This window comes from Castor canadensis, chromosome 2 (genome assembly GCF_047511655.1).
Source record: "Castor canadensis chromosome 2, mCasCan1.hap1v2, whole genome shotgun sequence".
Classification (NCBI taxonomy): Eukaryota; Metazoa; Chordata; class Mammalia; order Rodentia; family Castoridae; genus Castor; species Castor canadensis.
The window spans coordinates 176,667,688-176,680,681 of NC_133387.1; the positions used below are offsets into that span (position 1 = coordinate 176,667,688).

A 12,994-nucleotide genomic window follows, 5' to 3' on the forward strand; every position below is an offset into this window, starting at 1 on the left:
CAGGGAATGAGTAATATATGAGAGAGAAGAGATGATTTTTTTTTACTTTGAAAGAAGATTTTATTTTCATGTTTGTCTACAATTAGAGTAAATTCATTTCCTGCAATACAGTCTTACCCCACTGTAAGATTACATACATAAAACTCCAATTTTTTTGCATAGTGGATTAAATAATCAAATTAGAATTGTTATACAATGTAGAATAAATGATAATAAAATGTATCACATAAATAAAATAAATTCATACTTAAATTATATATATGTATAAAATAGCATCTTGTATGTTATAATTCAATTAAGCTTCAATTTCACATTAAGTATAATGACTAAATAACAGTATTTAATTTAAACTGAAAATGAAAGAGAGTCAAAATACCTTAAAAAGAGATATCACTTTCACATTGGTCTACAATACCGTAAACAGATTTTTGGACATAAAGTCACAGACTTTGGAGTTTAAACTATCCCCACTACAAGATTACATCCATAAAACTCCAATCATTATTTCTGCAACAGTGGATTAAATTAGCAAGTTAAAATAGTTATACTAACCAAATTAAATGAAAATAAAGTAGAATTGAAATAAAAAGATTCTTACATATTTTAGAAAGCATATACAGAATCATGACTTTATTCATACTGATTTGCTTCATCATATGCAAAAAGATTTGCATTTAAATCATAAATTTATAAAATACCATTTTGACAATTATAATTCTATTAACCTTCAGTTTGAGGTGAAGTGTTTTTTTTTTTTGAGGTAAAATGTAATGACTAAAAACAGTAGTAATTTAAACTAAAACTGAGACAGAAGTCAAAAATATTTTCAAAAGAGATCTTCCTTTTTCTCTGGTCTACAACTATACTAAATATAATTCTTGGCATGAAGGCAAAGCTGCTGGGGTTTAAAATATCCCCACTACAAGTTACATACATAAGACTGCAATTAATATTTATGTAATAGAGGATTAAATAATCAAATTAAAATATTTATACTATCTAGATCTAAATGAAAATAAAATATACCATCTAAATAAAATATAATGGAAATAATGTAATAGGATTCATAGTTAAATCATCTACACAATACTATTCTGAGAATTATAATTCTATTAATCTTCAATTAAAGATAAGAATAATTAGTAGGTAATCGCAGGAATTTAAATTGAAAACGAGAGAGCAGTCCGAAGTACTTTGGAAGAAGATCCTAATGTTACCAGGTTTCTTCTCTTGGTTTTAGGAGTTCAGTAACAGGATCATTTGAAGGTGGAATCAATCTGCAGAATATTCACTTCCACTTTGACAATGTGGATACAGTGGGGGGACATCCGACTCTTGGGGGGAAGATGACTGGGGAAACCACTCAGTAAACAGACATTTCTCATTGGGTATAAGGGACCTCTGACTGGAGGAACAAAACCAGGGCCCACTGCTTTGCTTTCCACAGGCACAGATAAATCAGGCACATTTGAATTCTGTGCAGGAGGAGCTGGGTCAGTAAGTGGTTGTCCTGATGGAGGGATCATCACCCTTCCCTCCTGTTTGCATGGAGGACACAGGGACCCATTCTCAGGAGGTGCTCCGTGATGGCCAGTCAACCATCATAGCTCGAGTCCGCTCTCTCCTTGCTAGTGTGATGCTCCAGTGGGTTATCGGGGCTTCTTAAGTCTTTTCCTCCTCCCTGGTGAAGCAAAGGTGGAGGTCTGAGTGGACCTTCCAACCCAATAGGAGAGAGGAACACTCTCCTTTCAGATGAAGGTTGAGCCAATGGTGAGGGACTATGTGGAAAATGCTCCCTGCCACATGCTGCATTTGAAATCCCAAATGCATTTGGATCTTTTTCTAAAAGTTTCCATTCTGCCTCCATTTCCATTAACTTTTGTCTGTTGTTGGCCTTGACTTGTCTAAGATACTGGAGCTGTTCTTCAGCATCCTGGGCCTCCAACCAATTAAGGTGAACTTTCTTCTCATTGGAAATAATCTCCCTTTGGTGATAAAGTTTGGTTCTCTCCAATTTTTCTTCGAGCTCACTGGCTACCTTTTTATAGGTCTGCAGCTCTGCAGTTTTGTGGCTGATGTTTCAGTGATCCTCTACCATTAATTTCCTGTAGAATTTCATTCCTTCTTCAAACAGTTCAGGAATTATTTTAGCTTTCTGCCAAAGCTTCTCATTCTCAATTTCAGACTGTGCATGTTCAGACTGTAAAATGACTTGTTCGCTCTGGTCATTTTTAATACATTCTGTCAGGTCTTTGCTTGCTCTCTCGACTTCACACAGCAGAGTGTAAATTTGGTCTCTTTCTCATTCCAAGGATTTTAAAGAAGAATTTAACTTCACAGCATTCATCAGGTGCTGCAGAGCTCCTTTGGATTGAGTATCTGAGTGAGCAGGATTTTCTGGGCCAAGGTTCATCACTGTTTCCAAGTTACCATCATGTGTTACGTGTTCTTCCAGAACGAAGGCCCAGACTTTCAGATTTTGAATGCCTTCAGTTAGCCACCTGATGTGATCATCTTTGTCTTTTAGAATTCGTGCTGCAGATGTTGCAGGCTTTTCAAGTGTTACTTTGTGTTTATTAAGTTCACTCACTTGTTCCTTCCACACTTCAGCTTCTTGGGGCAGCTGTTTGCAGCTTTCCTAAAGCTGAAAAATTTCACTCAAAGCCTGTGCTGTTGAGTTCTTAAGATTCGCTTCACTGACTTGAAGTGTTCTTAAGGTTGTTTTGGATGTAGCTACTTTGGGTTTGAGAGATTTTAATTCATCTTCTAGGGACTGTATCATTTTTGACATGTCCACATATAATTCAACTTGTGTATAATGCTTACATTTCTCTTCTATCAGCTCTGTTTCCAGCAGGAGTACTTCCTCCAGTTTACACTTGGAGATGTCCAGCTTTCCACAGGCTGCTTTTTGCTGTTTTTGAACAAGGCTAAGTTTTTCAAGTAGCTCACATTTTTCTTCAATCAGTGTAGAAAGCTTTAGAGCAAGCTGTTTTTCTCTTCAAGCATAAAGCCAGCTTCTAACTGATTGAAAACTTCTCTACAAAAACAATGGGATAGAGAAAAGTCCATTAATAGTTACACATATCACTAGTTCCCATGGGAAATCATGGGGCTTTTGCCTCAGTTCTGCAGAATCTGTTGTCATAACCCTGCCAAATTCCTGTAGGACTAGCCCCAAGTGCATTGGAGGGACAGCTGTGGGCACATCCATAGCTTCAAGGCTGCTTTGGCAGTTGCCAAGGCCAGGCTGAGCCTTGAAAGACAACAAACACTCAAAGTTCTGCCTAGAACAATGACACCAGAGCAGACCATTGTGGAGCTGGGGGAGGGGGTTTGGTTAATGTGCAGTTTACCCAGCCCACAGGGGAGATTTATATGGTACTGGCTAGACCTTGGCCAGGACTAGGCACTGTTGTTCACAAAATGGACAGGGACATCTCAGATGTCCTAAAGCTCACCTAGGAACCCTCACAGATAGATCCTAAGAAAAATACTAATGGAGGGAGAAGAAGTTACCATTCTTTATTACTGAATCTGCACATAGATTTCATTGCAGACAAGTCAGTTTATTCACATCTATCATGCCAGTTTTAATTCCCCTTGCACCACAACACAATTCATCTGCTGCCATCAGACTGGTTCCATTGGTACTTCCTCAAAATGCTGAAGAGAGACTTTCCTTTTCATTATTCTACCTTTCATACGTTCATCTTGTTTTCACTTTATTAGGATATATCATTGTACAGAGAGGATTCATTGTGCTAATTCCCAACAGCCTTACATTGTACATTGCTTAGAGCATTCTCACCATCTCTCTCACCCTCTCTCACCACTCAAATCACTTGCAAGAAATTTCATCATTCTATTTCATGTATGTATATAAAGTCCATCAACCACATTCCCTCACCTTCACCTCCTTCATTCACTCTCCCCTATCCCACAAGTATCTACCCCACACTGTATCTATTTTACAATCCTATCTTTAATTTTGAATTCCAAAGTCAATGTTCAAAGGGGTTTCCTGATGTACCCAGCTGTGAGTATACTTTACTTTATTCAATTCAACCCAGTCTGTATGGTTTTTTCCTCCAAATGTATTTAGACTTATTTTATGATCCAGAATTTGACTCTAGATTAACAATCATCATGAATGATCTCTGTGACCTTTAAAAGAATTTTCCACCCCACCATTGGGTGGACTGTTCTCTAAGTTGGTTAAACAACATTGTCAAGTTTAGAGAATTACCAATTTCTACTTAACAATTCTGAGAAAGGAGTATGAAAATCTCCAATTGCAACTGTGAATTTGTGTATTTTTCCATTCACTTCTACTAGTTTTTAGTTTGTGTGCTGTGAAGCCCTGAAAATGGGTCCATTTGCATTTAGTTTGTTGCAGTCACTTGACAAACTGATCTTTTCAGTGTTGTCAAGTGTCCCTCTTTATCTCACATAATCTGACTGTTTTTTCTTCTGCCATTTACTCTGTGTGATAATAATATAGCCATTCCACGTTACCTTTGCATGGGACATCTTTGCTAGCCTTTTACATTTAACCTATCTGTGACTTTTTACATGAAACGGGTTCTTGAAGCGAGGCTGTAGCTGTCGCACTTGTTTTTCAATATGAAAATATCTGCTGTTTAACTATTGTGTTTAGATCATGCATATCTTTTTTGTGTCATCACATTTAAATATTCCATCTTTTCTTCTGTTTTTTGTCTTATCCACCTGTTATATATTCTCTTTGCCATTTTTGGATTCAGTATTTTTAATCATCCCATTTTATATTCATTTTGGCTTATTTATGTATGCTCCTCTCCCTTTTTTCTGCTTGCTCTCTAGGTTACAATGTACACCATAAACTATTTGTGTATCTTCAAATAACATTAAATCATCTCACATATAGCTTAGGAATGCTACAATTGTATATTTCTATCACTTCCATTTTTCATTCTTTATCCTATTTTTGTCATATATTCTATAATATATTGCTTTTCCTTTAATCAATCATCATTAAAGAAATTTAAAGCATGGAGGGAAAGTCTTCCATAGTTTACTCTGGATAGCCTGTTTTGTTCCTGTGCAGATCTAAATTGCCATCTGTTGTTGTTTTCCTCCTCCCTGATGAACTTCCTTTAATCCTTCTCATAGTGCAGATGTGCTGCCAATGAATTCTTGGTGAAACATTGGCAGCATTCCTCTTTAAGTCAGTATGACGAGAAGGATATTTACAACTCCTATCTTTACAACTCCTATGTAATATTCGTCTTCAAGTTCTTATTCTGTCCTATCTGGTCTTTGGCCTTTGATCTTGAAATCTGTACATTACATGGAATAGCTTGACTTGGTATTAGTCTTTTCTGGAACGAGGTCTTGCAATGTCTCATCTATGTTAACAAGAACTATACTTTGCAAGGTTGGAATGTTGACATCATTCAAACCAAAGTGTCTATTTTGTTCATGTTCCTGGTATCTTTTTTCTTTCCAAGATAGTGATTTTCTATGAGCAATATTAGTTCTAGTCATTTCAGTACTTAAATCCTTCCTGCAATGACTAGCAAAATGTGATGAAGACATTCTGGTCCAGATGTCCAGAATGGATCTCCATTTCACTCCACCAGTCTGAGGGCCTGGTCCGTGGCTTGGAAGCTCCTTCAGTCATCTACCTGGTGAACCTTCTTGTGTGAAGCCTCAGTAAAAGTAAAGTTAGGTGGAATCCTCTGGACCCAGACAACCTGCGTCGCTTGAGTTATCTTCATAAAGATCCCATATACGTGGTTGCATATTATACAGTTATGGAAATTGATTAATGGAAGTGGCTACTTGATCCTTATTTGTAAGTAGTTTTATTGCAATTGAGATTACTCATGGGAAATTAAATGATGAGTTATAGAAAAAAAGGATGGAGAGAAGAAATGAAAGTATAACTCATTTACTACATCTTGATGTGATGAAATTGTTGAAACAGTAATTTGTAGAGATGGTTTCAGGATAGATTTTTCTAGTCAAATTAGGTGTAGATTATGTTTTTTTGGTGATTGATAACTTATGGAATGGTGGGTTTTGATACACCACACTTGAGAAATACGCACATATACTGGAGAAATTCAATGGATGGGGGTTGAATTTATTTTTTTAGATTAAGATTTAATAAATTAGGTTCTATGGTGAGGGTAAAATGTAAAATATTAATCCATGTAAAATAATAATAGTCATGAAGGTAGATCTATCTTTAGTTTTTTGAGGAACCTTCACACTAATTCATGTTTTCAATGATTTTCTATGCTCATTTGATTTAGATTACCAACATCTAACTGCACCTCTTTTCATTTATTTCTCATATTTATTTAGTTTAAAAGTGAGGTATTATTTTCCAATCTTTTCTGTATTTTGTTATTAAACACCTTTTCATAGGAAAATGTTGAAGTACCTTCATGACTATTATTCATTATGCCTTCTCTGTTCAAGGAACCTAAGTGAAATTTTGCATAAACTTCTACATAGCGATGGATAATCCATGGCATGGGATTCACCCAGTGGCCAATCCATCTTTTTAGCAATCCAGTGCAAATACAAACTAGCTTCAAGTCCAGATGATGTTTTGATGGAAATAGACAGTAGTAGTTTGGAAAAAAATTGAAGGACACTAGCTTTCTTCCAACAAGAAATTCTAAATGGCCTGTGACTGAAAGAGTCCAATACAGTAAAAAGACTCTTTATAGCCTTAATGTCATGGCACTAATAAAAACAACTCAATGGCATTGATATATTGTGATAATGCTACCAGACAAGGTCTTGAAGCTCATCTCAAAAAAAAAGTTAGACAGACACATACTAAAGATAAAGAAAGACTAATTTGGTGTACAAAGAATGGAGAAGAGAGATAACCCTGTGTAACAATTCAGGACAAAATATTTCTCAAGTGATCAACATGTCTACACACAAGTCGAGTACACTAAACCCAAAGGTTAAGACAACAACAACAGACACAATATGAGACAAAGATGACAAGCTATATCATCTTATTCGGTTACCCACAGGATATGTGCAGCTCCAAGTGCTTCAGTCAAAGTGGCCTTCAAGTCCCAGAAAATTAACCTAGGAAAATGTTATCCTCAAAACCCACCAGGCAGAAGTATTAAAAACAGCAAAGCTAGTGGGATGCTAATAATGTATTGCCCATCTGTGTGACCATTGGACTAGCAATTTTTAACTCAACCAAAAACATGTGAAGCTAGAGGGTTTATTTAGCTTTTTCCCTGGCAGAAATAATATTCTGTATGTAATTATCACATGAATGAAGATTCATAATATAAATGTATTTTAAGCAATCTTATACATGAATAATTTTTGTTCAATTTCAGATATTTTTCCACTAATTCCTTTTTGTATTCTTTTCTTTTTATTACAGAACTTACCACTAATTATGACTTCCTCATTTTCCCTACACTCTGGGAAGTTCATTATATTTTTTTTAACTCTATGACTCACCTACCATTTCCATTTTTCCTCCACCAATAGACAATTATCACTTACCAGCAATTATGAAGATGTACAATGCTCATTCTTTCTCTCTTGGCTTAGGAATTAGATTACATTTTTATGAATATCTGAGTTCCCATCATTAGGCATGGAATCTAGAGCAAAAAGCAGAATCATTGTCAGTGAATGCATTCTGGGATTAATAAAATAGGACTTAATCTTAGGAGTAAAACCAATAATTTTATAACATTTGAGATTTTGATTCCATTAACAAGTAATTAATAGATAGTGACACCCAATAATTGTTTTATTCTAGAAATACAGTGATGAACAATGATAGACATGGTCTGTTGATGGAACTTACAGTTAAAGCATATCTGTAAATTACTTTATGACTTTTTATTCATTCTCTCCATCATTCATTCCTTTGTTTGTTTAGCATGTAATTATGTGCCAGCTACTCAATAGGGAGTATGCCAATTGCTACAGATTCAAGGTAAAATTACAGACTTTACTGTCAGAGAGTTTGTAGTTTAATAGATCCTCAACTCAATTCTACCAGAATTTCCTGTGTATATATGAATACTATTGACTTATCACTTCCAATATTTGAGAAGGTAAAATTACCAATCAGTAACTATAAATTTTAAGGAAGGATCAGAAAAACTTACCATGATTTAAAATAACAAATTAGAGAAGCTTTAATTAGAAAATTTCATATGCTTTTCATCTCTAAAAATCTTATGAAAGTAAAACTGAAAGTGATTAATTCACAAAAACCTTGGATTCAAAAAACCTTTCAAATGAAAGCATTGCAACAGGCAGCTGACACAATCCACCCCAGAGTTAGTTTTTGTTTCCTAGCATATTCACTTACTTTTTCCCATCAAAATAACTAGCAAAGAGCAGCTATTGCAAGACATGGTATGCATGGCTGTTATACCGTCTTCCAGAAGTGAGGCAGGAGGATCAATGAGTGTGAAAACAGCTTGGGTTACATACTGAGACTCTTCTCAAGGCAAAACAAACCAAAAAAAAATGCAGTATGTTGGTTGTTAGTCACAGGGAAGATGAACTATAAGGATTACCCAATGAACAGATGAAACATTTAAGTATAGCAACATGTAAATGTTCTAGAGTTCTGCCGTACAATATTATACCTATATTTAACAATATTACATTTTGCACTCATGATCCTGTTAAAATTAGATTTATATTATATATTTTTATCATAAATGCTTTTTAATAATCATTTTACTGAGCAGAAAATACACAAAAAGTTGAAGATCTGAAAAACTTTAGTTTCATTATTGTAAGGATTCAAAGGTTATATCTGCTAATGATGCAAAAATATCACATATTTACATCTTTACATGTGATGTGAATTCATTAAACATACAGGCTACACAATATATATTGTGTATATATATAATATATATATATAATAAATATATATATATTATATTATATATATATAAATGCAACCTCAAAACAATGTAAGACCACAGATAGTAATGAAATTTGCCACTCTTAGTTTATTTTCATTTAAATAAACATTGTGAAATAAGAAAATGTTAAAACTAAGGAATATATCTAATTAGAATTGTATTAATAGAAACTAAATCCTATTGTTCAGTGTACTGTATAGCATTTCACTGTTTGATTCATATTCTGGGTGCTTAAGTTGACCTTTAATGGACATCTTTGAGTAACTATAAGTGCTCTGGAAAGGAAATGAGAAACTTCCAGACTGGATGATTACTGGCCTTCATGTGATACACTGAGTTATGAATATTAACTAAATGATGCCATGTTAAGTTTCATTTTGCTTTGTATTCATATTTGTAAAAGGATTTACTCCAGATATGAAGTCATAGGTATGCTTTACTACCACCTAAATATTACTGAAAACATTCTCATTTGGTATTTTCAATATCATCTTCATGTTAAAACAAAAATTGGCAGTAACAAATGTATTGGTACTGTGTATGTCAAAAATCATCTTCTGCACAAATATATTCACTTCCTTTGTGAAAACTACCTTCTGAATAACATGATAAAATAGACTTTACTGAATCAATTCATTATACTTGAATACCCCAGAAAGAAGGACTGGAAACTGTTCTTTGTCATCTTCACATTATTCTACTTTATCACAGTGCTTGGAAATTTACTTATCCTTAAGGCAATAATTTCTTCCTCTACATTTCAAACACCCATGTTTTTCTTCTTGGATCATCTACCCATTTTTGACATGTTGTTCCCATCGATAACCTGTTTTCAGAGGGTATTTTATTTCTCTGGCATGAACTAAGCCCCTCTCATAAAGGATGAAGTGTACAGCTTTTATCATTTTCTGGTTTCTAATGATGGATGCCTCAATTCTCTGATGGCTTGTGATCACTTGCCATCTGTCACCCCACTGAGATACATGCTCATCATGAAACCTGGAGTCTGTGTGAGCTGGTTATGATGGCTTTGTTGGTGAGTGTGTTCAGGTTACCATTTTGACCTCATTAATCAGTAAGTTAACTTACTTTGTCTCAGCCACGTGAACTACTTCTGTGACACTCCTGTGATTTTTACTGCTGATTTGTTCTGAGTGCTCCTTGGCCCAGAAAGTAGACTCCATTAATCTTAGCCTGTGAGTATAATGCTTTTCTTTTAGTATTTGTGTTTTCTATATTCACATTTTGATTGCCATCCTGAAAATCTATTCAGTAGAGGGCAGGCAGAAAACTATCTCCATCTGCAGAGCTTGCTTCACTGTAATCCTCTGTGCCTATGGACCTGTGGTCATCATCTATCTGTGGCCCACCCCCACCTCCTGCTTGGTACTGTGATGCATGTATTAAATAATATTGCCTTACCCATGCTGGACTCATTAATTTATTACTGAAAGGAATATGCAAGTGAAAAGGTCCCTGAAAAGGATACAACACAGTGTATTTCTTGCTACTTGGGAATGGATTATTTAGCTTGTAATGGATTTTAAATTTTTCTTATCTCTAAAAATCAATCACCTTATTCATTCTCTTTCATATATAAGTACCTAATATAAACATAATTATTTTGAAAGAAATATATATTTTCCCTATAAGATTTTCTATGTTGGTATGCCTGTGTATCTAATGAAATCTCATAATTAACTCTATTAATCTCCATGCCTTAATCCTGAGTAAGGAATACAAGAAGCATAGCAAAGAGCTGGAGACTTATTTCTTATCCCTTAATGAATAGTGTATGTGCCTTGGTTGAAGATAGAGGGTCTATGACCATTCAATAGCCACTCTTTGTGCCAAGTCATCTTTTATTCCATCCTTCTGTTCTATTAGGAATATAATTGTTCTCCATTTCTGCCTACAAGTTTTTCAGTTGCACTATTTCACAAAGGAGAGTTTTAAGAAACACTCATACAGCACGATCTGTGTTGTAGTTAATGTGATGAACTCTTCAGTTATCATTTTATTTAACCTTCACATCAACCACCCCAAAAAAGTACACTGCAATTTTCTGTGAAAGAGCTTTGAGGATTCAAAACATCAAAAACAGAGAAACAAAGTTGTAAATCAGTCTTCAAATAAAAAAAAAAATCTTACCTTGGATGTTTACTAAGTCTTTGGATTGCATCTTTTAAATATGAATGGAAATTTCCATTGCCTAAAAAAGAAATGTGCTGAACAAAGATGCAAGTGATGAGTATCTGTCTACCAACACCTCCAGGAAATTGTAATGATTTCTTTTCTCTCTGCCTCTTTCTCTCTTTCACATTTCTAAGCTCTAACTATACCAAGTAGTAAATTAAACTCCTGCACAAGAAGGTCCCTGACTTGTAGGATTAATACCCAAACATTGACCAATATTATTTTAACTTTCCTGTGTGTGTTTCCTGCAGTTCCTAAAGTCAAGCAGGAAATTGCTCCAATTGAGGTGCAGCATACTTATTCAATTTCTGCTTGAAATTGACTGAAAAAGGGAGGAACATTGGCCATATACTTGCACATTATAGGCTTATGGCAATCTAGGCAGGGGAGACTACTTCCTTCTTCAGGTGAAGGAAAGGTAAGCAATGATCAATAGCACCAGCCAGTATGCTCCCTGTTGGCCATGTGGTGTCCAAATTCTTTCCTTCAATTTTATCTTGGTGTTCACTTTCTCCCTCTCTTCACAATCACCAGAAAAAAATAGACATAAAAAAGAGAGAGATAGAATGACAGATAAGTATATAGATGATAGATAGGTAAATAGAGAAATAGATAGATGGGGTAGATATTGACATGTTCTAAGGCAATAAAATCCATGGGTTGATGCATAATTAAAAAATATCACTGTGTTAGAAAACTTGAAAGAAGAAGGAAAAGATCACAAGTTTTCAACATATGAAACTAAGAAAGGACCCTTTATTCCTACTTCTCAGATTTTATAGCTACAAAATTAGTATTGATGAACTTAGATCTGGTAAGGAATTGCAGACTTTGGAGCCTGAAGTGGAGGCTGCGAGTTGCTCATCTACTAAATTTAAGGTACTCCTCTGATGAAGACCTCATTAATGGAATTTTCTGCTCATGTAGAGATAAGACACTTCTCTAGGCTAGTTTCTCATTGTTGAACCTCATACTCAAGGAGACATTGTGGGAAGACACTGTATCTCTTATATGTGTGGCTTCCATAACCATAAATAGAGTATAAGGGGAAAAATGATGTTAGGTGAATATAAGAAATTGAATGTAGCTTTATTTGTTATAAAGTAATTAAGTTCACATTTGCCCTTTCAGAATCATAAGAGAACATTTGGAATCACTGCAATTTAATAGTGTGTATAAAGAACAGAAAGTAGGAGACTAGTTAAGGAACGCTTCTGGATGAGTGTGTTATTGAATGTCATCTCCAATTAGAAACTGCACTGCACAGAGATATCTAGCCCAGCGTAAGGCAGGCAGACCAAGATAATTTTTTTAGGAAACACTACTTTGTAAATATCTAGATCTTTATCTTCCTTTCAATTCCACTAATCTAAACACAGAAAACTTACATACATGCTAAACATAGCCGCAAAATACTTTTCCCAGGCACCCAAGAATTGATTCTTCCATAAAAATGAGAAGTCACACCATGGTGACTGGATTCATCTTTCTGGGCATCTCTGAGACACAGGGCCTGGAGACAGCCCTGTTCTTCCTGTCTTCATCAACATATTTACGTAGCTTCCTAAAAAAAAATGTTCATTCTTTATGCTATCATCTCTTCCCCTTGGCTCCACACTCCCATGTATTTTTTTCCTGGAAATCTCTGCACCTTTGACTTGAATTTCTCTTTAACAACCACTCCTAAAATGTTTCAGGGCAGAGCTGAGCTATCTCTCATTAGAGCTGTGCTGCTCAGCTCTTTTATCACAATTTGAGATGCACCTAGTGTTTCCTATACACAGTAATGGCCTAACCTATGATTGCTGTTGCTATGTACTTTCTTTTGGAACACATTGTCATCCTGAAACACAGGTTATGTTCTG

The 12,994-nt window shown here is 35.1% G+C and overlaps 1 pseudogene; it reads right to left on the bottom strand.

Annotated features, from left to right (window-relative positions):
* Positions 1 to 595: 595 nt before the first annotated feature.
* LOC141421100 (small nucleolar RNA Z39) lies at positions 596 to 662 on the bottom strand (annotated as a pseudogene).
* Between the last annotated feature and the right edge of the window lie 12,332 nt (positions 663 to 12,994).